Raw genomic sequence first — 20,406 nt, 5'->3', positions numbered from 1 at the left:
GACTAGAGCTTGGTTAATTATGGACTCAAATATTTTGGCAAAAAGCAGGCGGAGGCTAATGGGGAGATAATTTAATGGGTCAATTCTTTTGCCAGAATTCTTGTAAACTAGTACCACAGAAGCAGTTTTCCATCAGTCTAGAAAGCAAGATTCATTTAGGCATTTGTTGTACAGCTTAGAGAGAACTGGAGCAACCTCAGCGAAGTATTTTTTTAATAGCACAGCTGGGATGAGATCTGGTCTACATGCTTTTGAAGTGTCTAAGTTTTTTATGAAAAGGGATGATTTTTCAGATCTTCTAGTGTGGCGCCTGTCCACAAAGGAAAGTCAGGGAGAAAATGGTTTGCTGGGTCCAATATGGAGTTTGAAACAAACCAACTGGCTATCATGTTAGCCTTCTCAGTCGCCGTGCAAACAACCTCATGATTATTGGATAGTGGGGAATTGTTGATTGCCCATTATTTACTACACTGTTGTAGATTTTCCAGAAATTACGGGTTCCTAATTTCTGTGCTTTGATGCGTTTTCTAGTGGTTTCGGTATATCTCTCTTAGTTGTTGCTATTTCTTTCTTGCAATTACTTCTAGCTTCTATAAACTTTTTTTTGTTTGTACTGGACTTATTGTCAGTTAAATCTGTGGTATGCATGATGCCTTTGAGCAATGGCAGCTGCACAAGTAGAAGTAAACCATTGGGGAGAGTGGGGTTTGTTATAGAATTTCCACATGGAAACGTGCTTCAATTGCCATTTTGAACCATTCAGTGATCTCATTTGCACACTGTTCAGCGGGAATACATAAGATATTTTCCCATAGGGTATCTCTGATGAGATCCCTGATGGCTTCCAAGTCAGCCTTCTTATAATACCTTATTGTTTTGAGCAATGGCTTTTCAGTTTGGAGTCAAGAATTTAGGGTGATTTCTACCATTATAACAGCATGATCAACATTCCCGAGTGGGCGATGGGCATTTGTTACACAATCATTGGGAACTGTGGTCAGAAATAGATCTAGAAGTGAGGAATGTTGATCATGCTGGTCTGGGAAACATGTCGGAAACATAACCGTCTGTGATAGGGAATGTGTATGTGTTATCCTACCAGCTGTGTCTGTGTAAGTAGAAAATCCAAGCCAGTTACTGCGGTGGACATTAAAGTCACAAAATACATGTACTTGTGTGCTAGTATCGAGTGAGAGTGCTGTATCTATGCTGTCAGAGACTTGGTTGATTAGGGTACAGTCCTGGGTCGAGGGAGAGTGGTAGAGAAAATATAAGTAGCTAATGTTATGTTACATAAAGGTCTGGTCGTTAGATTCTAGTTTTGTTTCTATAGTCGAGGGGAGGATGTTTCGAATATAGACTCCAAATCCGTACATATGTCTGTCTGAGTCCTTACAGCAAAGTGGGAGATAACCAGGCATATTAAAGTGGTTAGAAGAGATGGAGGAGCGTAGGTTAGTTTCACTTAATGCTAAGATATCCGAGGTGTTTGCTAGGAAAAATGATTCAGCATCATCTAAATTAGTTCTAAGTCCACGGATATTTGTGAATGCAAGCCTCAAGGGAGGAGGCAAATTGGTTTTGCTTCAGTTTAAGCCTGGTTTAGATGTAATTTTTGATTGAATTGCCATTTTATTTTATTTAAAAGTTTCAGTTTTATGGTGAGAAGTACTGGACAAAGTGGCTGTGCAGAATAGCAAACATGCAACACAAGTAGACTATTAGCCGACTCCTTATCTACAGGACTGTGGCTTCAGGAAAGCCCACTGGAGATTGGTGCAGGGTCCCTTTCCATGCAGAACATGGCACTACAATCATCCCGATATTATACAACTGACGATGGAGCAGCCACTCCAAGTGCTACCAAAGAGTTAGGGCACCTGTACTATCAGTCGGAAACAGCAGCCAGAAACTGTCAATCTAGTACCCTCAACCCATCACACAGAAATCAACCCAATCCAATTGCACTGACATAACTGGAGCTCAAGCACCCCCAAAGTACCCAGTTTTACGGGACAGGAGCTAGGGAACAGCTTTTATTGCCCTTGTCGGGAAATAAGGTCGACTACTGTTTCTGTCAAGTCCCTATGATTGCACCTCTGCACCTGGTTAATAGGCAAAGAAGGAGTATGAAAACCGGGGGATTAACATAGCCCATCAACTTCTTCAGCAGTTTAGGTTTGCAAACCAGTAATATTTTTGAGTTACCAGCTCTAGGAAGATCGTCGTCCAGGAGGGAAGAGGCCTCCCTCCCCTAGGTTTAGCTTCAGAGTTTTCCTTCTCCTAGACGGATGACCTGAGAAGATCTACGGGTCCATCAGCACCGAAAGGGTTAGCCTGCACCTGGATCCTAAATCAGGTATTTCTGCGAACCTGCATGGGTAGTTAACGTTAATGGGTTATTTATTAAAGGTTATATATCTACTGAGAAGATACACTCATCAAAATAATTAAAAAGGACATTACTATGCTTTCCATTTCATTGTTACTGGAAGGGGGGAGGGTAAGTAAAAATTCATGCAGTGAAAGCAACTAAATTTGACACTGGTTGGTTTGAGATGGAGGAATTAATATTTGGTTAAAATATTCTTCATATGTTAGTTTAGGAATAGGATAACATGTTAAAGTATAATTAAATTGATTTTAGGAATTAAAATAAAATTTGATGCCCAAACTTTGGATATTTAAGACAATAGAAGGGATAATAAAACGTATCTATTCAATATAGATTCAAAATAGCGACATATCTATGATTTGAAGTACAATTCAGTACAGGTATATCTGGAAGTAAAGTATTAGCTATGGCGTATTCAGTACGTATAAATAAGTATAAATAGAAATATGGACATATTTACAGTTGATATGACCATATAGAAATTGTATTTACTAAGTATAATTTCTTAATAAAGTTCTTCTAAATTCTAACAAAGAAAGATAACTTCGTCTTTTGTTTAAAATTCGAAATCGTATTTTGCATAACAAAAAGTATCGGCTCAGTTTTTTGTATTACTTTCATCTAAGAGAAAGAGAGATATAGAGATTGCGATTTAATATAGATCACTTTAAATCTAAGTACAAAACTATGGCTAATAATAAGTATCTATTTTCATAGCTAAGCTGTAGAATAAGGATATATGCTAATGCATGCCTTAGCAATAAAGATCTATAGATGTTTAGTGTGTATCGATTTTTAAAAGGTCAGCCTGCTAAAGTTAAGGGCTGAAAGCTTAGCCCATCTTCAAAGATACGTGCAATATATGTGATTTATAGCACCTTGGGAAGAAGAGCAATTGGTTAGTTTTCTTAGAACCGAATCAAACAAAACTTCATTCGGACTCAAAGGGCGAACTCTTGTGCAAGTAAGAGTAAATTTGTAGATTAACACTGTCAGCTAAATCACTCTTGTTATAAAACAAAATCGGACATATCTGAAATGGAACACATACATCAAATCTGTTGCTAATATCGCTGGAAAAATGGTTGGATCATTCTACCACTCCAGTATGGTATCTCACTGCCAATGCAATCCTCTATCTGTATACGAGTCAGGTACATCCTGAAATGGTGCACTGTTGCCACATCTGAGCAAGAACTGATATAGTTCCAAACCAGCTTCAAAACCTAGTAAGTGATGCCCTTTTCTCTTCCCTGCAAACTCTTTCCCACAGAAGAGATGTTGTAAGTCTGTCTCTGCTCTGTCGTTATTTTCATGGCAAGTACTTGACTGAACTCCAATCTATGGTTTCCCCCTTGCCAAACTTTCACAAAAAACACTCGATTAATTACAACCACTATATACGATTTCCCTGGCTGCCTAAATCTAACAAAGATAACCAATAAAGCTGTTATTTAATGTCAGAATGAGAAATACTTGCATTTATTGCTACAAATTGAACTTATTGCCAGCACTCTAATTACAGATTTCCAAAAACAGTTGTTAAGAAAAGACGATGCCTTAACACTGGAAAAAAATTGTTCATATTGGCAAAACATATGAAGCTTCTAACATATAATTAAAACAAGTCAGGGTCATGCAATGTTGCAATTTGACCATAAGCATGCATGGAATAAAGGAACTATATTGCGTTCCATGCGTAGTGATACACCAAGCCGGCTGGAATGTTCGAGAACACCTGTATATAAGGATTCGCCTGTGAAAATCAAATCAGTTTAGTTTAGTTTTGTCAAGTTTCTTTTATTGTCTTCCCTGAAACTGGATCTAAAAATAACTCCACCCTTGGAAGGTGTTAAAATTTCCCCGTCTTGAATTTGTGCGCCAAGCATACGAACCTTAAATTCTCAACATGGAAAATTACCACATTGAATGGGAATTTAAATCTTCTTTTTAACAATGTTTTTTCAGACTACTGTTTTTTTATGTAATAAACGCACACACACACATTTCGCTTACATGGTTTAATGACTGTTTTCCTCTCATAAAATAACCACATTCAAACCAGGTGTGTCATTTGGTTCATAAAAATCAGTAATCTTAAACTTCATGCCATTTTCACGAGATCCTCATCATCTAAGTTTGAATAATGAACACTCATTACAAGAAAACACTAACGTTGGAACGATTTTTAATAATGTTTTTCTCTAACATGTAAATAAATGTTGCTATTTCATATCAATGCAGCGATTTCAAGTTCTTTGTCAAGTGTCGTTATTTTCCAGAGTTATTTATATTTTTATTCTATGTATGTGAGGATGTGATTTGGTGAAAACCTCCTGTTAATTGGAGTCTCGTTAAATTTACCTTTAACGGTCCCGCAGATACTCTACTACTACTAAGGCCCTTAAAGTACCAGGTTTGTGAAAACTAAGATAGACATAAAAAAATTTGTGTGAGCCCAGAATTTAACCTACTTTAAAACAAAAATACCGAAAATCTTTATGGTGTACATATCCGTTACGAAATGAAGATTCCAAAAGTCATATAAATTGATTACATAGTTTTTTTTGTTTTGTTTTTTTTTAACTAAGAAAATTAAATTTATGAGGAAGCAAAACTGTCTGGTGTCACCATCGTGAAAAATACAAGGGCAGATAATTCAAACTTGCGGGATCAGCTTTGTAATGCTAACGGTTTCATATGAATATAGTTTAAAAATGATTTTCTTTATTTAAAAAAAAACAAAAACTACTCGATCAATTTACGTAATTTTTGAAATATGACATTTTTGTTCCGTGACGGGTGGGGTACATACATCATAAAAAATTTTCTGTGTATATATATATATATATATATATATATATATATATATATATATATATATATATATATATATATATATATATATATATATATTTTAATTATTAAGTTGGATTCTAGATAAGAACCCACCATTTGGATTGGTAATTTAAAGCAAATGAATAAACTCTCCAACGACATCGGCGAAGTTTTCGGTAAAACTCGGCCAAGTCCGTATTTTTACGGAGAGTGTCGGAAAATATCGGCGATTACCGATTCGATGGTTGTTACATTAACGTAGTGTGTCTCTAGCTCGTTGCTCTTTTTTAAAAATAATTTTGAGATGGGGTAAAAAAAAAAAATTGAAAAAAAAACGAGAAAACTGATTACATTTTTTTTTCTTTATCCTTGATTTTTGTCACAATCTATTTTGTCGCTTTATTAATCGTGGTCTAATGACGAGATTCTGTCTTCCTGCCGTGGGCACCTTCGTTATTATTAATTTTTACTTTCATTTCATTTCTTCCTACCCGGACTCGGGTGGGAGAAAATCCAGCTGAGCAGGTAAATATAACCAAATACAATTCTTTTATTGATTGTCAGTGCAATTTTAGAGTTTATTTGATTTTCTTTTAATTGTTCTTCATGTTGACATTTTTCGTTTTGTGACGTTGGCGACCATTAAAAAAAAATGTTTTGCTCGAAAGAAAATTTCGATAGACAACAACAATCCGTCATTCGATCTACGGATGCCCAAAATGAACTTTTTTTTTTTTTTTTAATTGGATTTTTTTTTTTTTTTTTAAATCTTTCCGTTATCTGATCAATAAGTATCACGCCCTCCTTTTTCCAATATGTGTTTTTAATAATCCTAAATATAAATTATTCATTTTTAAATAATAAAAAAAGTTTGCGCTTCTTCTTTATTAGAACAAAAATCGAAATATTGAATTTAAAGCAAAACCAATGGTATCTACTTAATTTTCATGTTGCAATAATGAACATATTCTAAAATTACGAAAAACGATAAGGTAAAAACTTAATTACTAATAAAAACAATTTGCGAAAATTGAGTTTTGCTAAACTGGCCTAAGATTTCAGAACATGATTATCTCCCTTATTAAGAATGGAACTCCCACTGTTTTTGCAAAATTCAATTTTCGCTAAATAATTAATTTTCTATCTTGCTGTAGTTCAAATTCGCATTGCCATGTTTACAACGGTTTTCTGCGGTACTAACGCTAGGTAAATTTCAATGTATGGATGATCAACAGTGTATAAAAATTCTCGTTAAGATTGTTTTTTTTTTCTTTTCAATATAAAAATAGTACTAGGAAGTATTTGTTTAAATAAGTCTTTAGTTCGAAATTTTATAACATAAAAATATAACCTTGATAATAAATATAGTTATAAGAGGCTTGCCTTTTTTATGATGTTCTTGGCCTTCAGGCCGGGATCAAAGTGTAGTATCTAGCTGCAGTGAGTGCACTTAGGGCCTTGTGCCTGCCTCACTGCCTAATTTTGTTGTTAAAGAATTTTTTGTTTTTACTTGATTGTATTTTCAAATTTTTTGGAAACAATAAAATAAGATAATTTGTAGTACCAGTCAATGGAGAGGAAACCCTCTATACTGGGACAATTATTATTTTTGGTAACCAGAGTGCCCCCTTTTTGCCTACTTTTAGGGGAGCTGGTTTTACCCCCACAAAAACGGCCTTGTGCCTAATTTACTTTGGAGAAGCAAATAAATATATTAAATAATACAATAAATATATTTTTTTTTTTTTTTACCCAAACATCAGATGAATTTTTTTTTTTTTTTTACAACCTGCCCCTGCGTAGTATAACCCCCCTCCCCAACCACTCATGTTAAGAACGGCTTTTGGAATACCTCTCCCACTTTCCATGTTAAGAACGGTTTTCGAGGTTGAGGTGGTGGTGGTGTTTATTCTGGAAGCCGTTCTTAACATGGGGAGGTTGGTGTTTATAATACGCTGGGTGGAGCAGGAGCACGTCGTAAAAATTTACCTTTTTTATTTTTATCAAACAAAACTGGAACTTAAAAATATATGTTGTGAACTTTTTTTTTTTTTAATCAAAAAATAAGTTTACTATATGAAAAAAATAAAACGTTTGATGAACGGACCTGTACGAGAGTGGGCACCCCCTAAAAATGCGTAAAAAAATTTTTTTTCGACGATTATCATAGATTAGACTTAATAATCATATTAGCAGAAAAAAAAAAATTGAAAAAATTCAATGATTTTTAAGAAGGGGGTTCGGGTTTGTATTACTGTACACATAGATTCGAAAAAGTTGTCAAAAAACAAATATATAACAAATAAATGTTATCAAAGGCAAGATAAGTTACTTTTCTACCTAACTGGATATATTTTTTGTGTTTTTATTCAGTGTAACATGTTTATTCAGTTCGAAAAACATACAGTGTTTACCGATGTATTGGAAAATTCAAAATGGCAGCCCACTCTCTCTCGGAGAGGGTACGTTTGGGAAAAGGTATTATAAATAATAAACTAGACAAAATACTGTTAGAAGACAACCGAATATATGTCAACTTATGTCACGGTAACATATATTGAGCGAATTTCTAACAGTATTTTGTCTAGTTTATTATTTATAATACCTTTTCCCAAACGTACCCTCTCCGAGAGAGAGTGGGCTGCCATTTTGAATTTTCCAATACATCGGTAAACACTGCATGTTTTTCGAGCTGAATAAACATGTTACATTGAATAAAAACACAAAAAATATATCCAGTTAAGTAGAAAAGTAACTTATCTTGCCTTTGATAACATTTATTTGTTCTATATTTGTTTTTTGACAATATATTTTTATCATAGAAGTTATATTTCAAGGCGAATTATATACACTGCTGGTCATCATCCGTAGATTAAAATTTGCCTCTCAATACCGCAGAAAACAAGGAATCATAATCAATATCGTTTTTCGTAATTTTTGGATATGTTCATTAGTCATTACTGTGACATGACAATTATGCAGATACCATTGATTGTACTTAATTGAAATATTGAGTTTTTCGTTCTAAGAAGCATTTTTTTCCTGCGATCAATTTATGCTTCATGAAAATATCTGGGTTTGTTTTACAATACACATTAGTACGAAAAAGTGGTAAAAAAACAAATCACAAATTTACTCTTGCTGTATAATTTTTAGTGTTTTACTTATTTTAAAATGTTTATTCGGTTCGAAAAACAAGTAGTGTCTAGCGACGCTAGACACTCTGGTTACGTAAGAACCAGAAAACTGGCCACGATTTGACTTACATTTTTGAAGTCTCGATAATGGATTAAAAATAAATAAAACAATACTGTTAGAAACATATCCATTTTACCGTGACATTTACTGGATGGGTTTCTGGGGTCATCTTTACTAATCGTTTATTCGCATAGTCAAGAAATAATAGCGTTATTATTAGAAACTCACTAAATAAGTAGTTTTCCGGTTATTAAGCAATGTGATTTTGTCTAAGTGGTGGCTATTGTTGTACGCGCAAGCGCTCGTAAAAAATTTTTTTTCAAATTTTGACGCGCACTTGCGCGCACAACGATGGCCACCACCACCATCATTTTATACCAAAGAATTACATTAATATCCGGAAAAATATTTATGGAAAATTTAAATGCGATATTCGTTTTTACCATACTCTATAAGTCATTTTAAAGGCAAATGTTAAGGTGGAAACCAAGTCAGAAATTACCGTTTTTTTTTTTTTTTTTTTTTTTTTTTTTTAGTATTCTATACTTTCACCTAACCATTTAAGAAACACAATATACCGTAAATATTGAAATTAATTTAAAAATTCTATATAAAAAATAATACGGTCTGTATTCTGCAGAAATATCAAAACATTCTTGCCAAATCTTTCTGTATTAAAAGATTGACGTTTTAGAAATTATTTTATTCAAAGAAACAATATTAACTTCGCAATTTAAATTAATTTAATGACCAAATAATACCGTAATTGAATTGAAATCTCAATTTTATTAAAAGCAATTTTAAAAAAATACATCAGAAATGTAAAAAAATTAAAAATCTGTAAGAAATGCGAGTAAAAAGATTAGATACTGTTTGTAAAACGAATTATCTTCAATCAATAAACCATTTATGCAATGTTTTGTAGTTCAATTTATTTTTTGGTTGTTTATGTCGATTTTGGGCTTCCGTAGTTCAAGAAGATGACGTTGCGCTTTTTTCGATGATCGACGACTTTGATTATTGATTCTTTTAATTTCATTCCATAAATACATTTTTTTATTGAATTATTCAGAGTTACGACTATTAAAACCATGTAATACAATATTCTACATATATAATAGGCATATTCATTTAAAGACATTAAATTATCTGACTTTTTTTTAAAGATTGAATACTTGTTAATGTCAAAATCTAAAAAAAAAAAAAAAAAAAAAAAAAAAAGCACACGAATTCATTAACGAAATTTTTATATAAAAACAAACGTTGTATTAAATTTCGAATTTATATTAAAAATTCATTCTCAGCTATCTATAGAAATTAAACAAAACAAAAATAAAACGTGTCTTTCATTAACTTCTCAACTCTAATTTCAGTGAACAAAAAGAAAAAAAAATCTAAAAAGTTCTGCAAAAAAATTGTAAAAATCACAAAGATCATGTTTGTCGACACGTGCAATTTTATCGCAGAAAATATGCAGTAGCTAAAAAAAAATTGGTGTTTATTTAAAATTGTATTAAAAAAAATACTAAAAAATTAGTGCTTAAGCTATAGTCGACGAAACGACTGTCGTTTTAAGCAAAACCATATTACGTACTCAATTATGTCGAAAATAATAATATATCCAAAAATTACGAAAATTCATAGAGTAGAACAACTGCTATTGTGTTTTGAGTGCTAGTGCAAGTGCATTTATTGATCCGTGCTATTTTTAAAATAGTATTTTCAAGTTTAATGAAAGTTTTGATATCTGCTTTTATTAAATTGTAAGGTTAAAGCACAGAATAGGTACAAAACACCCTCCCCTCCTCAGGTTAAGAATGGCTTTCTAAATGTATTTCAGCACGGATCAATAAGTGAACTAGTAAAATGTTTTTAGTAAAATAAAGTTTATTGTGGTAAATTTTTACTCGCTTTCCACCTTAACATTTTCCTTTAAAATGATGGATTTTACAAGTTTTCGGGTATGCTGAAAACGAATAACGCATTTAAATTTTCTGCAAATAAGTATTTTTCCGGATATTGAGCAATATAATTATCTGCACGTACAACAATGGCCACCACTAACATAAAGAATTATATTGCTTAATATCCGATAAAATACTTATGTGCGGAAAATTTAAATGCGATATAAATTTTCTGCATCCCCAAACACCGATATGTCATCTTAAAGGAAAACTTTTAGGTAGAAACCAAGTAAAAATTTACCTTTATCACTATAGACAACACGGGTTTGTAATCCACAGAGGTATGAAGACGTTGTCAAAGAAAACAAAAACAAATATATGACAAATAAATGTTATCAAAGGCAAGATAAGTTATGTTTTTACCTTACTGAATAAGTTTTTAGTGTTTTTATTTAATGTAAAATGTTCATTTTGGTTCGAAAAACAAATAATATTGAACGCTACCGGAGAACAAGAAAAAATAGCTGTGATGACTCTTTACATCGTTGAAGTCTCGACAATAACTTCAAAATAAGAAATAAAACAAAATGGTGGTAGAAACCCACCCAATAAATGTTACTCTGACAATTATTGGGTGGGTTTCTACCCTTATTTTTAATTTTGAAGTGATGTAGAGTCATCACAGCCATTTTTTTTCTTGTTTTCCAGTAGCATTCAATATTGTTTTTCGAACTGAATAAACATTTTACACTAAATAAAACCACTAAACTCTTATTCAGTTAGGTAGAAAAATAACTTATCTTGCCTTCGATAATTGTAAGAAATTGCAGGACTTGAATCGTGTCATTTCATTGGTTGATTGGGTTAACACCTAGTTTTAATTACAGCTTTTCTCATTGGTTGATTTGAATTTATACTCGCAAGCGCGGGCATGTTTAAAAACTTCAGTCCAAGCAAATCTTTCATGCATGACACTCATTTTTAATATTTTTATTAATTTAAGACTTTGGCGCTCAATATCGTCATGATACCTTTGAGACAATTTAACCTAATAAATTAGGTGTTCTTTTCTTGGCGTAATAGCGTCTTTCTAATCAGCAAAGAATGTTGATTTTGGTTTTACCTCTTTGACAGAATTATCTGCCTTTTTCTATTGGAACACCGTTTAAATGGACCTAAAACCAAGGAATGAAGATAATCTTCTCAGAAGATTTGTTTCCTACCACTTCTTACAAAGTCTTAACTACCAGGCTTAGCTGAGCAGCAAAATGATGCAATATAATTTCTTATCTAGATAAGATAATCTGTCTCAATCAACCAGGTAAGTGCGCTTTTCAATGTCGTGTCTAGTTTTCGCTCTGCCAGAGTTCTAAACCATGTGAGAATAAAAATCTCACATACTTATCTGTTATATAAGCAAAGCTTTTTGACAACTTTTTCCTACCTCTGTGGATTGTAATACAAACCCAATCGATTTTTCTTTTTAAATGTCGTTTTAAGCAAAAACAATATCACGTACTCGATTGTAATGCAATTTTACCCTATTTTCCTTAAAAATTACTTTTAACTATAAATAGCTCAATGAATTTTCGTGATTTTTGGATGTATTATTTTTGGCATGATAATTAATACGTAATAGTGACTTTGTTTGAAATTACGTATTTTTAAAAAATCTGTCGACTCTGTCTTAACAAGCATCGAAAAAATCTTTCTCCTGTATGTGTACTTGTCACGGTTTTTCGGAATAAACACACCAAACCTCTCCATGTTAAGAATGGCTTTTGTTTTTTTTTTGCAATTTTTTTAGTGGATTATTATTGATTGGACACTAAGAGGTGGGCGATTCTCGTTCAGATCTGTTATATTTAAAAAAAAAAATTTTTTCACTAGGAAAATCAAAATTTGCGATTTCAATATTAAATTGTATCTATTTTAAGGCTGATTTTGATCTGCATAGTTCGAATCGAGTTGTCTCCCTCTTATAAACAATAGTCAATTTAAAACAAATTTAGGTAAAAATGGCAAAAGTTAATAAATAGGTAAAACTGGCACTTTCAGAAGTAGCTCTCATTCCTCTGGTTTAACATAAGACTACCCCCCCTTCCCTCAAAAAAAAAAAAAAAAAGTTAAATATTTTTTAATAGACGTTTACATAGGTAGGGCTAGACTTTTTAAATAGGGGTTGATAAAAATAAAAATACTTTCTGCTATTTTGACCAATTCTTTTAGCGATCAAGTGTGAAAATTTTTTAGGGAGGTAGAAATAAGGCATATAAAACTTTATTACCTCTATATCCACTTTCATTCTTTCTGTTTGAATATTCATCATAATTTATGACCTTAGCAAAGCCATTATCACAGCACAAGCAGAAAGACCAGGCATATAAAATCAACAGTAGGTTCTTTGATATGACAGGGGTGCGTTTGAAATGAATGTTTCTGTTTAGAGCAAAATTGAACCATGATACTTGACTTTTGCATTTTAAACTTTAATTCATTATATAAAAATAATTTGATAAAATCAACAGTAAGTTCTCTATGGTGCAATGTAGATTACAATTACGATATTTGTCGGGCGAAAGATCGAGCTTTAAAATGCTACCAATCTCGTGAAAATCCGTGACTTGTGTTGAAAATTTTTGGCAGACATACATACACACATTTTCGCTTTTATATATATATAGACTAGCGTGGCGTACCCGGCGTTGCCTGGGTATTTGGAGGTAAATCAAAACTCCGGGGGGGGGGGGGGTAAATAAAAAAAAAGTTTTGGTAGGTGAGTATGAGGATCGAACCCTTGAGGCAAAGTTGGAAATTAAAGTGTGAAAAAAAAACATGCGATGTTAACCATTGGGCCACCGCGACATACTAACAGAAACACGTTTTAATTTATTTAATTACTTAGAATTTGCAGGTGCACGTTTTAATGTCTTAATGAGGTCAAAAATGCGGGGTTTTTATTTTTATTTTGCCAAGATGTTGGGGGGGGGGAACCAGTTCCCCTTGTCCAATTTGAATAGCAATTGTCTGATATAAGGAAAATATTTCTACATTGATCAAAATTGATTGCTTTCGGACATTTCCGGCAATGGCGACCGGAAAAATACCGCCAGAATTAGTGTTGCTTTTATTATAGGAAAAAGCCTAATCCACATGCGGTGAGCGAAAACTGAATATTTATCTTCCCGAATTAAATAGACAGGCGTGCTCCGTTGTTAACTCTGAGATATTATGATTTATGTGATTTAAGAAGTTGTGAGGCGACCGAGCGCTTCTCTGAAAAAAAACCTTTCTTAGACATACACAAAAAGCAAACATACATACACACATTTTCGCTTTTATATATATAGACTAGCGGGTGGGGGGGGGTACCCGGCGATGCTCGGGTGTTTTGAGGTGTGTGTGGTTTTGGGTAAATCCAAACTCCGGGGCTGGGTTGGGGTTAAAATAAAAAAAAAAATTTTGGTAGGTGAGTATGAGGATCGAACCCTTGAGGCAAAGTTGCAAATTAAAGTGTGAAAAAAAACCCTGCGACGCTAACCATTGGGCCACCACGACATACAAAGGAACTCATTTGAATTTGTTTACCCAACTTTGATTGTTTTTTTTTCCCCAACAGATATTGGGGCGGGGGAAACCAGCTCCCCATTTTTCAGATTGATTGGCAATTGTCTGATATAAGAGGACTTTGTCCCCACATTGATCAAAGCTGATTGCTTCTGGACGTTTCCCTGCGCGATGCCGAGAACGTTGCTAGCTTTGAATTAGTTTCGCTTTTTATACGAAAAAGCCAAATCAACACGCGAGAAGCCAAAATAGCAATAATTTTGTAAAAGTCAACGTAAATAAATCTATATGCTACACGCGTTCTCAAATCCTAGATATTATTATCTACGGCCTATATAAATACTTGTAAGCGATTGTAAACGTCCCCTCCGTCCGGGAGCGTGTGCGAGAAAAGCCTTTGCGAGACATACACAAAATGGTCACACACATTTTGCCTTTTTTATATATATATATATATATATATATATATATATATAGACTAGCGGGGGTACCCGGCATTGCTCGGGTGTTTGGAGGTGTGTGTGTGGTGTTAAATAAAAAAGAAACTGGGGGGAGGGGGTAAAAGTTGGTAGGATCGAACCCGAAGCCCTGAGGCGAAGTTTGAAAATAAAATTTGGCAGCCAGAATGAGTTACTGAAAGATGTTTGAATTTATTTAAGAACCAAATTGACAGGTGCGCATACGACGTAAGTAATAGAATAGCTATTCAGCAAGTGAGGTCAATGACCAGGTTTGTTTGTTATAAGCGAAGTAAAAAAAGAAAATGTTAAAACTTAAGCGGGGGGGGGGGATCAAAACATAAAAAAAAAAACACAAAAAAGCTAACGTAAGGCAAACGAACGATGTTGAATGTAAAAATCGAAAAAACAAAAAAGAAATGGCTTAAATAAGCCTGTTTCGATATTAAAATTTAAAAAATCGGTGGGTACACAGGTATTTTTGGGTGTGTGGTCAGGGGTGGATAAGTAAAGTAAAAAAACCCAGAAAAACAAACGTTACGTGAAAAATGGCTTAAATAACACTGGTTCAATATTTAAATTTTATAAATCGAAAAAAAAAAAGACATTTCCCACCACGATTCCAACCCAAAACGTTTAGATAACAAATCAATGTGTTAATGAACTGAGCTAACGCGACGTACATGAAATTTAGTCAGTTTTTCAACTATTTAAAGTAAATCTGGTCATGATGTCATCTGACGCATGTGTAGAACCGGTCGTCGTCACGAGAGGACCGTTTTTGTTGACCCCCCCCCCCCTGTCGAAAATTGTCGTTTTTGGGGTGAAAAAAATGAACGTTTTTGGCCAATTTTTCGAGCGAAGGATGGAGCTTCGATATGATACCAAGTTTGTGAATTTTTCGCATGTCTGTCGAAAGTTTTTAGCGAACACACATACAAACACACATACATACATACACACATCTTCGCTTTTATATTTATAGACTAGCGAGGGGTACCCGGCATTGCCCGGGTGTTTGTGTGTGTGAAAAAAAACAGGTGCCCGTGAAAAAAAAAAAACGAAGCCTTGATGCGCAGTTGGAAAATAGTAAAGTGTGAAAAAAAAAAAACAGGTGTGCGTTTTTGATTGACGTGATGGCGATAGGTATTCAGCAGTTAGCATTTAGTGCGGGACAGTTTTCAATGAGGTGAATAAATCGGTTTGTTTGTTTTTAAAAACCCGCTCCCTGTTTATTAGGGGGAGCGTCTCGTCTTGAAATGAAAGCTACCGTCTGATATGACGAAGTTGACATTGACCAAACGTTACTTAGCTCTCTAGAGACCACTGGCTTTCGGCTAATTAGTCGAGTTTCGCTTTTTGTTCATACCGAAAACCGAATGTAACGCATGCTGATGCGGGAAATGTGGAATAATTAACGTTTGAAAGTCAATAAAATTAAATAGACAGGCGAACTCCGTGGTTAAGTATGAGATATTACAATTTATAGATGATATAAACACCACAATTTGATCCTTGTTTGGAAGATGGCAGGATCAGATCATAAAAGACCAAAGAAGACATGGGAGGAAGTAATAAGGTTCGATCTGAGAGAAAGAGGGATAAATAAGGACCTGACCAGAAATAATTTTGGAAATAAATTTATTAGTTGCCCAATGTATGACAGAATGTAAAACTGATTTTAAACAGAATGTGATGATTGATAAAAACTACATATTTCACAAATTTAGAGAAATCCCTAAAACAAGATAAGAAATAAATTCATGAAACCCCCTACACGTCCAAATAGTGATTGTGATTTTCTACAGCTTTAATTTAACGCAGGCGATAAACATGGGTGGAATCTTTCACTTCATCATATAGTACGAAATATTTGAAAATAAAGTAACTACTTGTTTGTTATCAAAATCCATCCAGACTTTTAAAGAGTTTATCAAATTAGTAAAAAAAAATGCATCATTAATTTTTCAGTCTAGTTTTGAAAATTTCAAATTCATTTATTTCTAATTAAGAATTTTATTGCTGTTTGCTCCTGGATATGACCTTAAGACATCCAATGGAGTCTGTGGGGAAATGTGGGGTTGCTCTTTAGTTACCATTGCTCCTAGATCCACTTTGGTCCAGAATGGTAATACCTGTTAGGGCATTTGATGCTACGAGATCAGGCTGTTTGAAGATACTGGCTTTATGACCCAAAATATACCAAACATTACATTATTATTTTTGTCCTTTATCTTTGCAAAACTCAATCATGTTCTGAAAAGTCAAAAACAATTTTCTTCTACAAAACAATCAAACCAAACACTATGAATAAATATCTGAAGATATAAAAAAAAAAACTTGAAACAAAAACTTTTCCCAAAGTAACTATATTCAGCATTAAATAACCTGAACAGGATTGATAAGCCATAAAACAAAACCACCAAACCAAACTCTTCATTCTTAAGAGACAATAGATACTTAGTGAAAAGCTGATTAATAAACAAGCAGTGTTGAGTGAAGCAAGGGTTACATAATCTCTAATTCCACTGCAACAAGGAGAAATCCCAGAAAGGAAAACCTAGTATCATTTAAAATTTTCCTACTCCTAGACTAGTTGCCTTCTCAAGATGCGAGTCTAGGCTACGCTAATATTTAAGCATAGTTGGTTGGATAGGTGGATATATAAGATTCATACCTTTCCCAAGAGATTGTTTACTTGCCTCTGATGTGTCATGATTAAACCTGAGGTCAGTTTCTAATAGCAATCTAGTCATCCACTCAGATCTGGCTGCAAAAATAGCCGGTTTGCTTCTGTCAGTATTCCATCAAGCATGAGGATACCTCATTGAAAGTAGGCCAAGAATTCTCAAAGTTATTACTGAAAGTATTACGCGAAACACCATTTGCCATGTGTCCCATGGCGGCTCAGCGATGTGGATGACGTAGGACATATCCAGCAGGCTCGATGTGAGCCGTCACCTCGTTGACATACGCCCAGTACTGTCTGAGTCCACTACATTCAAAGAACGCATGTTCTGGCATTTTCTCAGCTGGGGTCCTGCAATGGGGACACTTGGGCAAATTTACTATTGGGGCACTTTGTAGTGTAGTATGGTGTTGAGGGGCAACGCGTTTCGGGCTAATCACCAGGTCAAGGAAAATGCATTTTTCTTATTTTGATTTTATAAATATTTTATAAAATGTCAAATAAAATTAAAATTTTTACTTTTTAATTTTGTTATTAAAAGTGCAAATAAAAACTAATTGTTTTTGTATGTATAATTTTGTTAATTTTTATTGTAAATTTTTCAATGTTCTTTTCTATTTTATTTCAATAAATCGCTTCACAATAGAAATATTGAACAATAAGTGAAAGAACTGATTTGGAACATTCTGGTAGTACAGGAGCCCTAACTCTTTGGTAGTGCTTAGAGCGACTGCTCCATCAACAGTTGTATAATATCAGGATGTTTGTAGTGCCATGTCGTGCATGGAAAGGGACCCTGCACTCATCCCCAATGGGCTTTCCTGAGGCCACAGTCCTAGTTGAAGAAAGGTCAGCCAATGGTCTGATTGTGTTGCATGTCTGATACCCTGCATAACCTCTTGTTCAGCTCCCCCTTACCTAACTGAAACTCTTTAAAAACATGATGACAGTACAATCAAAAAATAAGCTTAAACCAGGCTTAGGGACAAACAAATCCAACTTGCCTCCTTCCTTGAGGCTTGCATTCACGAACATCCATGGGCTTAGAACTAATTTAGCTGATGTTGAAGCATTTCTCCTAACAAATACCCCAGATATCTTAGCAATAAGTGAGACTAATCTACACTCCTCCATCCCCTCTAACTACTTTAACATGCTTGGCTATCTCCCACTCTGCCGTAAGAACTTTGACAGACATATGAATTGGACGATCAAGCCTTTATGTGCTTTAGACTAAACATATAACATAACATTAGCTACTTTTATTTCCTCTACCGCTCTCCCCTTGACCCAGAACTGCACCATAATAAACAAAGTCTCTGACAGCATAGACACAGCACTCTCCCTCGACACTAGTGCACATGTATTTGGTGACTTTAATGTCCATCACAAAAACTGGCTTGGATTCTCTACTTACACAGATGCAGCGGGCAGCACAACACATAGCTTCGCTATATCTCACTCCCTATCACAAATGGTTACGTTTCCAACCCGTTTCCTGATCAGCAAGAACAATACTCATCACTTCTAGATCTATTTCTGACCACAGTTCCCGATGATTGTATAACAAATGCTGACAGCCCACTCGGGAACGCTGATCATGCAGTGATAATGATCGAAATCGCCCTAAACTCTAGAGCCAAAACTGAAGAGCCAGTGCTCAAAACAACGAAATATTATAAAAAGGCTGACTAGGAAGCCATCAGAGATCTTATCAGAGATGCCTCATGGGGAAATATTTTTCTCTTCCTGCTGAACAGTGCGCAAATGAGACCACTGAATGGTTCAAAACAGCAATTGAAGCACATGTTTCCATGCGGAAATTTTATAGCAAGCCCCACTCTCCCCAATGGTTTACTTCTACTTGCGCAACTGCCATGGCTTAAAGGCAGCATGCATACTGCAGATTTAACCGACATAAGTCCAGTTCAAACATACAGAAGTATATAGAAGCTAGAAGTAACGTTAAGAAAGAAATAGCGACCGCTAAGAGAGAATTTACTGAAACCACTAAAAAACACATCGAAGCACAAAAATTAGGAACTCGTGACTTCTGGAAAATCTACAACAGTGTAGTAAATAATGGGCAATCAACAATTCCCCCACTAACCAACAATCACGAGGTTGTTTGCTCAGCAACCGAGAAGGCTAACATGTTTGCCAGTCGGTTTGCCTCAAACTCCACACTGGACCCTTCCAACCACCCCCTGCCTTACTTTCCTTTGCGGACAGACGCCACACTAGACAATCTAAAAATCACCCCTGCTCAGGTGCATGCTATCATAAAAAACCTTGACACTTCAAAAGCATGTGGACCCGATCTCATCCCAGCTGTGCTATTAAAAAAGTGCTCAGCCGAAGTAGCTCCAGTTCTCTCCAAACTCTACAACTGCCTTAATGAAGCTTGCTTTCCGAGCTGTTGGAAAACTGCTTCTGTGGTACCAGTTTTCAAGAATTCTGGCGAAAGAACTGACCCATTAAATTATCGCCCCATTAGCCTCCTCCCACTTTTTGCCAAAATATTTGAGACCATAATTAACCATGCTCTAGTCCATCACCTTACAGATGCTAAACTTCTGACTGACAAACTAAAAGGATTTAGACAAGCCCGTCCCACAGCAGACATCCTCACTGTAATCTCGGAAGGTATATACCATTCACTGGACAAAGCAGGGGAGGGCAGAGCGGTAGCTCTAGGTATATCTAAAGCTTTTGACAGGGTATGGCATGAGGGTCTCCTCAGGAAAATTAGATCATACGGTATCACTGGTAGAATACTTAACATAATTAAATCCTTCTTAGATAAGAGAAAAATCCAGGTTGTCCTCGACGGTCGTACATCTAAACAATATGATATAAATGCGGGAGTGCCTCACGGGTCTATCCTTGGACTTCTATTGTTCCTAATATTCATTAATGACCTCCCCGACAAAATTGCCTCTGAGATGCGTATATATGCTGATGACATCACACTCTATGACAGGAAAACAAATGAACACCTATCTAAAGAAATGGCAAAAACAGTAGAGAATGACCTCCAATCTGTAATGGAATAGGGACAAAAATGGATGGTCACATTCAATGCTGCCAAGACTAAACTGGTTTCATTCAATAATTACAAGAAACCTTCTCTGCCACCAATAGCAATGGCCAATGACTCTTTATCTGAGAGTACATCTTTCAAACTGCTTGGCCTAACGTTCACAGGAAACATGAGTTGGAACAATTACATTGAAAGCATTGCCAGGGCCACTGCGAAGAAGGTAGGCTCTCTCTACCGAGCTAGAAAACTACTAACACCCGAAAGTATCCTGTACCTCTATAAGGCCACCATTCGCCCATGTATGGAGTATGGCT

General features: G+C 34.9%; 1 protein-coding gene across 2 annotated transcripts in view; it reads left to right on the top strand.

Annotated features, from left to right (window-relative positions):
* The first annotated feature begins 5,448 nt into the window (after positions 1 to 5,448).
* The window catches only part of LOC145254771 (ubiquitin carboxyl-terminal hydrolase 20-like), a 123,968-nt gene continuing 109,010 nt past the window's right edge, over positions 5,449 to 20,406 (top strand). The window contains exons 1-2 of one of the 2 annotated variants that reach the window (XM_080113541.1): positions 5,462 to 5,758; positions 11,470 to 11,656. The gene's annotated coding sequence lies outside the window, so the exon portion shown is untranslated. Of the gene's footprint in view, positions 5,759 to 11,469; positions 11,657 to 20,406 lie in introns of both variants that reach the window. The other variant, XM_080113539.1, reaches the window with a different exon arrangement.

This window comes from Euprymna scolopes, chromosome 30, assembly GCF_053919585.1.
Source record: "Euprymna scolopes isolate OS-2025 chromosome 30, ASM5391958v1, whole genome shotgun sequence".
In the NCBI taxonomy this organism is placed as follows: Eukaryota; Metazoa; Mollusca; class Cephalopoda; order Sepiida; family Sepiolidae; genus Euprymna; species Euprymna scolopes.
This window is presented reverse-complemented; position numbering and strand designations above follow the sequence as displayed.